This window comes from Martes martes, assembly GCF_963455335.1.
Source record: "Martes martes genome assembly, chromosome: 11".
NCBI classification, from domain to species: Eukaryota; Metazoa; Chordata; class Mammalia; order Carnivora; family Mustelidae; genus Martes; species Martes martes.
This window is the reverse complement of record NC_137899.1, coordinates 86,061,367-86,068,397: the sequence shown is the minus strand read 5'-3', so window position 1 is coordinate 86,068,397 and position 7,031 is coordinate 86,061,367.

The following is a 7,031-nucleotide window of genomic DNA, read 5'->3' as shown; positions in this document are numbered from 1 at the left end:
GATGGCGTCCCTGTGCAGAAGCTCTTCTAAGCCCTGTGGAGAAAGAAGGGCTACTTCTTATTTGCTTATTTATCCCAAGAAGGAGACTTCTGGCCCTGCAGCGGGATCTCTCCTTTGACGGCCAGTCTCTGCCCTGGCCCTCTATTCCACCGCTAAAATGGCTGCCTTGCCGGAGAGCTTCCTTCCAGGGCTCCATGCCTCTGTCTGACGGCCAGGGAAGAAGGGTGTCCATGGCCTGGCTCGGACTGACCCCTGAGGGGTGGGTGTGGACACAAGGACCCAGCAAGGGGGGCTGGAAGGCCCCTGGGCAGCAGTTTCTAGAGCACCCCTGGGGCTCCTAAAATGTCAGGCCTCATTCCCGCACCTGCTGGGCAGGTGGGCCTTCCAGCCCGAGACTAGAGCAGCTGCCCCTCAGCCCCTGGGTGGTCTGCTGCTGGGCTCCACTCCTCCTGTGGCTCCGCTTCTGCTTTTCAGCACCTGCCCAGGTGGGTGGCTTTGCTGAGCCCCAAGTAACAGGTGCTAGTTGGGGTGCAGGGGAGCCTGTTCTGAGCCTCTAGCCCGCCTCCCCGCCTGGCTGTCCTGGGGGCCAGCCCCACTGCTCCCTGGCAAAGGCCGCAGGCCCTTCATTTCACCTTCCTCCTCTCACGCAGGGGTGGGGGGCGGGCACGATGAGTTCACCCACAGCAGTGACCATGCCAGGCCGGGACCCCTGTAGCCGGCTCTTCTCCGCAGAGGTCCATTTCCTAATCCTCCCCCCTCCCCCAGCCTTTGTGCCTTCCCACCCTGTAAAGCCTGAATCCTCCTCTGTGCATCCGGTGGGTGGCAGGGAGGGGGCGGGGGGGGGGGATGAGCAAAAGGTTTTCCCCACTCCCCAGGCAGCTCGGCTATGGAGCTGTTTGATCTGTCCAGGGCCCTGTGCCCCGCAGGGATTCCTGTAGTCTGACTGAAGTCCCTCCCGCTGCAGCTGAAAGCATTTTCCCCTCCAAGTGGGGAGGTCTCTGGGAAGCACTTTGCTCTGATTTTTTGGTGTTTTTCAAAGCAGCCAGGCCAGGGTATCTGCCCCCCACCCCCATGCAGGGCCCCTGTTTGTCTGTGGGGCTTGGAGCTTCTGGAGATGGCAGCTCCCCTGGGGGGACTGTGTGAAGTGGATTTTCCAGCCTCCCCACCCCTCCCCCACCGCTCCATTTGCTTATTCAATCCCAGCCATTATCCCTGGCCCGGCCTCGGCTCTGCGAAATGCGATCCAGCTCCATTGATCGCGGGCGGGGGCTGCGCAGTTGTGCCAATGACGCCGGGCTGGTGCGAGGAGAAGGCTCCCTCCCCCGGGTGCCCACCCGGCTCGGTGCTCCGGCGGGTGGGGAGGGTGGGGACGAGGGGCCACCCTTCCCTCCGCACAAGCTGCACGCAGGGGGCAGGGGGAGCTTCCGGACCTCGTCACTGGCCCCCAGGAAAACCTGGGACCAGGAGCCCAGTTTCTGCAGGTGCCCCAAACCCGCCTGCCAAGCCCACAGTCTCAGCCTTGCTCAGTTCTAGGAACCTTTAGCACCAAGCAGGTTGCTCTCCAAGCCCCCCGGGTGTGCCAGCCCTCTCCCGGGCTCCTGCTGCCCCATCCCACAGGGGAGCCAGACCCTGGGGATGCCAGAGGTCTGCGTCTCTGCTCTTCCCCTCCATCTTCCCGGTGGCCCGGCTCCACCCCAGAAGGGGCAGTGGCTGCTGTCTCCTGCTCCTGCTGGGGGCCACAGCCCTGGCCAGTGGGATCGGCCTTCCTGGCAGCTGCTTCTCTGCTGGGGCTTCTGGTGTGGAAAGGGGTCCTCTTGTGATCTGATCTCACTGCCCGTGGGGTCTTGGGGGACTCCAAGGGCTGGGCCTGCATGCTGTCTGAATACTTGAGGTGACCGTAGGAGGCTTCAGACACCTCTTAGGAAAGAGCCTGCCTGCATCTGGGGTTTGTGTGCTGCCCTTGGGGTAGTTTCCTGGAGGCCCGGGAAGGAGGCATTTTGGGGATTACAATGGAAGCCAACCCCCAGGGATGTACGGATGGGCCCGGCCAGCATGGGGGGAAATGGTGGGTTTTATGCCATGTGGATGGTATGTTCAGCGGGTTTGGACTTGGCTCATTTCTGCCACTGACTGGCCCAAATGAGTGAGTTCCGTGAGCCCAGAGGCTACCTGTGCGGGTCCGGGAAGAACGGCACCAGCCCAGGGGTTGGCCCACCATCCTCGGGGAAGAGACCCTAGCAGGCCGTTCGCCTCTTCGGGGCTTGAGAGAGAAGAGAATCAGGTACAGAAAGTCTGCTTCTTCCATGAGGGGTGGGGCAGCTTTGGACCCTGGGGAGGGGGTCTCCCAGCATCAGATGAGACAGTGACATGGGGTGTTTGGTACACAGCACAGCATGGCCCCCTTTAGTTCTCTTAACCCTGGGGCCCAGGCAGTCCACTCTGCCTGGGGTGGAGGTGCCCTCAAGGTTCCCCCCAGATGGGCGGGGACAAGGCCCTCAGCTGAGCTGGGTCCTGATAGCTGCTGCCTGTGTGTTCCCTCCACCCATCCCTCCCTACTTCCCCATCTCCCATCACCGTCCCTCAGGAGCCGCCTGGAAGGAGGTGACCTTGTTCTGTCGGGCTGCGGGGAGACTGCCTCCTGCTGGACAGCCTCAGCCTCGGACCATGCTAACTCTCCCGGTCTCTTCCTCAGCAGAGGCACCGGCCTCTGAGCGCCCTCAGCCCCCCTGGCCCGGCCGCTGCCGCTTGCCTCTCCCCCGTTTTTGGCAATGGTAGAACTCACACTGGTGAGGTCATGGGATCCGGTGGTTCTAGACTTGCCAACTACGGTGTGAGGCCTCAGCGGGCAGCTTGGCAGCCAGCCGCTGACCGAGGGACCTGCCGCTTCTCTGGACCTGCTGCTACCCAGGGAAGGAGGGAGGGACGCTGGTCCCCGGGTGCTGGGCAGTGGCAGAGGGTGGGTGCAGCTGGAAGTGACACTCACTGTTTCCCTGCATCCCCCTGAGGTCACAGGTCTCCGAGTCAGCTGGGAAGCTGTCCTCCGGCCTTGAGGGGTGCTACCAAGAGGGCTTGAGGTGCAGCCTGAAGTGAGGGAGTTGGGGTGGGTGGCTGGGCTCAGGAAGGAGGGAACATTTGGAGTTGGGTACCCTTCGCCAGCTCTTCTGTTCCGGGTGGGCTGTGAGGCCGCAGGGGAGGGTGTCTCTCCCTTCCACACAGCACTGAGAGTGGGTCTCCCTTTTGGGCTGTGGGCTGGGAGGATGAGGGCAGGTCGTCCGTCCACGGGCATCTCTGTAATCTCACTGAAGCAGTGGAGGGATGGGTGGGACAGAGGCCTCGAGATGTGAGGGGGGATGTGTTTAAGCCACATCTGTGAATGCGGGGCTGGCTCCCTGCGGAGTAGACAGCCTGGGGGCTGGACCTCCGCTTTCCTCCGTGGCTGTGCTGTGGGTTGCTCAGGTCTCAGAGCTTGGGATGCAGTGAGAACTCCGAGACAGGCCAGAGGGTCAGGGACCCAGCTTGGGTCGCGATGGCTGGGTGGCAGTGTGGTGGACATATTTTCTGTGCCCACAGAAGGGTGGGGCAGCCCCAGGACGAGAGCTGCTTGTGTGCAGGCGAGGGGAAGAGAGTAGGTTCTGACCCACAGTGAACGGTACAAATAGAAGCGCAAAGGCCTTTCCCCCGTGCCCCAGCCCTGCATTTCCTGGGAGGCCCCCAGCCCCTGCAACTCTAGCTGCTTTCCCCTCACTTGCTTTGGGAGGGATGAGAGTGGTTCCAGCCACTGGGGCGGATGGGTGGGCTGGGTGGGCAGACCTCCCTCGGCTCCCTCCAGGCTCTGGACTCATGCACCTGCAATGTGTTTGGGAAGAGATGGGATGAATAAGGAAGGTGAGGGGTACGTCCCCCGAGGAGGGCATCTAAGTGTGTATTGATTCTAAAAACCGGGTCATTTATGTGCCAGACATGAGGAGGACAAGGGTTTGTTCCTTGTTGTTAAGCGTTTATTAAGCTATGTACCAGGCAGTGCGTTAGCACCGGGGCCTGTAGGCAGAACAGGCTGTGGGAGGGAGAGCCAGAGGCACACCATGGGGGATTGCGGAGGGGAGAGAGGAGATGGGTTGGGGGATCTGGTGGAGATGGAGAAGTTGCAGGACTTTGGGGAGGAGGAGAAAGAAAAGCAGCTTTTGTATGGGGAAGCAGACCATGTTTGGTTTTGGCCTTGAGGACAGTGGGAGTCTTGGAAGACAGAGGGGAGTGTGATCCCATGAAATGGATGGAGGGATGAGACCAGCGACCTGGGGGCCAGGTGTGGATCCAAGGGTGAGAGGCTGGCCGGGGCAGGTCAAGGCTATGGGACTGGAACGTACCTGGAAGCAGACCCCCTGGAAAGCTGAGGGGGGAATCCACTCCATATTTGAAAGGGCTCTATTCTGAAGTGACCAGAAGAGGAGGGGGCCTTTGTAAGCCACACCGGCAGGGGCAGGATCAGATGGATGCGCAGTGAACCATCTACAGTCGCAGTGCCCTGTGTGCCTGCGAGCTGGTAAACACTCAGGTCAGCGACATAATTAGAATGAATTTATAGTCAAAGCCCATAGAGGTGACCAGGCTGGTGCCATCTCCGCTCTCCCCTGCCTTGGCCTGGCTACTTTTGGGTCTGGGACAAGCAGGCAGGAGGGAGATTATTCTTCTGCCTTGGTGGGGAGGGGAATTAACAGAAGAAATTGGGGAGCTTGGGACAGATTTAGTCGTGGTAGAAGCTACTGATCTCTTACCACTTACTGTGTACAGTGTTTTCCTGATTTCAGTTAATCCTCACGACGGCGGGCCAACCGGGGTTAGGACATGAAGCACCTTGACCTTGGTGAGGAGCAGGGAATTTGAGCCCCAGCCATCTGCCTCCAGAGCTGTGAATCGCTGGTCCGCACCAGAGGCAGGGAGCTGGCTGGGGACACTGGCCTTCCTGGGGGCCCCTTTCACCACGGTGGGGGTGCATGACCCAGCTTGGGGGCCATGGTTGTTGAGGGTGGTGAAGCCAGAGCCAGGGCTGGAGGGGATCGGGCCTGGACACCATTGCCACTGCTGGCTCCCTGTTCTGCTCTTCCGACTGTCCCCCGCACTAATCTGACCGTGACAGCCCTGTCCCTGCACCGCCACCAGGATCAAGCCAAGCGCCTTACGTGGTTGGCGAGGCCCGTGTGACTGGGCCTGCCAGGCAGCCTGCCCCGGGCTTCTCTTCCTGCTCCCCTAGGAGGGTCTGTGCATGTCCGCTGCTGGCTGGCTTACTTTGGCCCAAACTCTCCTAAGCACCAGAGGCACACCCTTCCCTGGGCCCAGCCTTGGCTGCCCCCCCTTGGAAGCATCTGCGAGTGGGTCTGTTTCTCCACTAGCTAGAAGCTGTTTGAGGCCCAGACTGTCTCATTATCTTTGTGCACCAAGGACCACATGGTAGGGGCCTGGCATGGGTCAGGGAGGCCCCCCCCCCAAGGTCAAAGGGTGGTGCTGCCGCAGGGTCAGGGTCCGTCAGAGGGCTCTGGCCTGAGGACTAAGGCGGCAGGGACCCCACCTCTTCTAGGTCTGGCGGCTTTCGAAGCAAAATGCCATCAGAACCCCAGGTGACAGGCTCCCCTTGAAGACCAGCCCAGTGCAGGAAGGCATCATGGACAGATAATCCTGTTGGATGCTAATGGCGAAGGCCTGGGCCTGCTGGAGGTGCACAGCCCATGTACAGGGCCTGTCCCAGACACAGGACTCGGGCGGGGCAGTGTGGACAGCAGGCAGGTGCAAACAGATGGTGCAAGGTGCTGGGTCCTGAATAAGGAATGGCCCCCCGGGGAAGGGGCCTGTGGGCTTTGAGTGAAGGCAACACCTGAACTGAGCTTGGAGGTCTGGGGGAGAAATCAGGCGGCGGCAGCTCCTGGAGAAGGAACAAGACCGAGCCCCCTGATGGCAGGAAGAGGGAAACTTGAGGCCTGGGCTGTGCCCCTCAGTCTGTGGTCAGACAGAAGGATGTCAGTGCTGGGGCATCGGGGGGTTGTATGCGGTGAGCCTCTTCTCCCCATAGCCCTCTGCCGCCAGGATACGGAGGGCACGTGGCCGACACAACCGGGTCTGTACAGAACAGGTCTCCTTTGTCCCTTTGGGGCACATGTGGCAATATCTAGGGACACTCGGTTGTCCTAACTAGAGGTAGGGGCTGCTCCTGGCGTCCAGCGGGTGGAGGTCAGGGAAGCTGACCCAGCCAGCAGCGTCCAGGACAGTGCGCAGCAGAACGAGAAGTCCCGATGTCAACAGAGCTGAGGCTGAGAAGCCCCAGGATAGAGCGACATCTTAAAGCAGCACGTTGACATCTGAAGAGAAGGTTAAAGGTTAAAACCTCCTGTGTTTAGGGAAAACCCTCGATTGTACAGAGGTGAGAAGGGAGGAGACCAGACTACTGAAATGAAGACAGAAGAAAGATCTGGGGACTTAGACCACACATTCACCTGGGATGGCACTGAAGGAGGGACCGCAGCAGGTCACGGGAGGTGAGCAGGCTGCGTCTGTGCCTTGGTCTGGGTCTGGTACTATCTTCAGAGGGTCTTGGCCAGACCAGTGACATTTGGGGTGCCCGTATGCCCTTCTGTGGATTATAATTGCGCGGTCATCATATTTTAGGGAAAAAAAAATGTTTTAGGAGGGCCTGGCAGGCTTAGTTAGAAGATCATGTGACTCTTGATCTCAGGATTGTGAGTTCAAGCCCCACTTTGGGTGTAGAGATTACCTAAAATAAAATAAACTAAAAAAAAAAAAAAAAGGTATTTTAAAATTCAACTTTTTTGGTTTTCCCTGGGAGGGTTCTTCAGGAAGTCTAGTCCAGTTTATATTCGGAGACCGCTCACCAATCTCCAGGAAAAGCTGGAACAGGAGATTTTGGCTGTGGAAAGGTTTGGGTGGGAATGCGAATGCTGTTTTCAGTCACTTGGAGGACCAGACACATGACGGTTCCCTGTGACGGCAGAGGTCGTGGGCTCTATAGAGGGGCAGACTGTTTG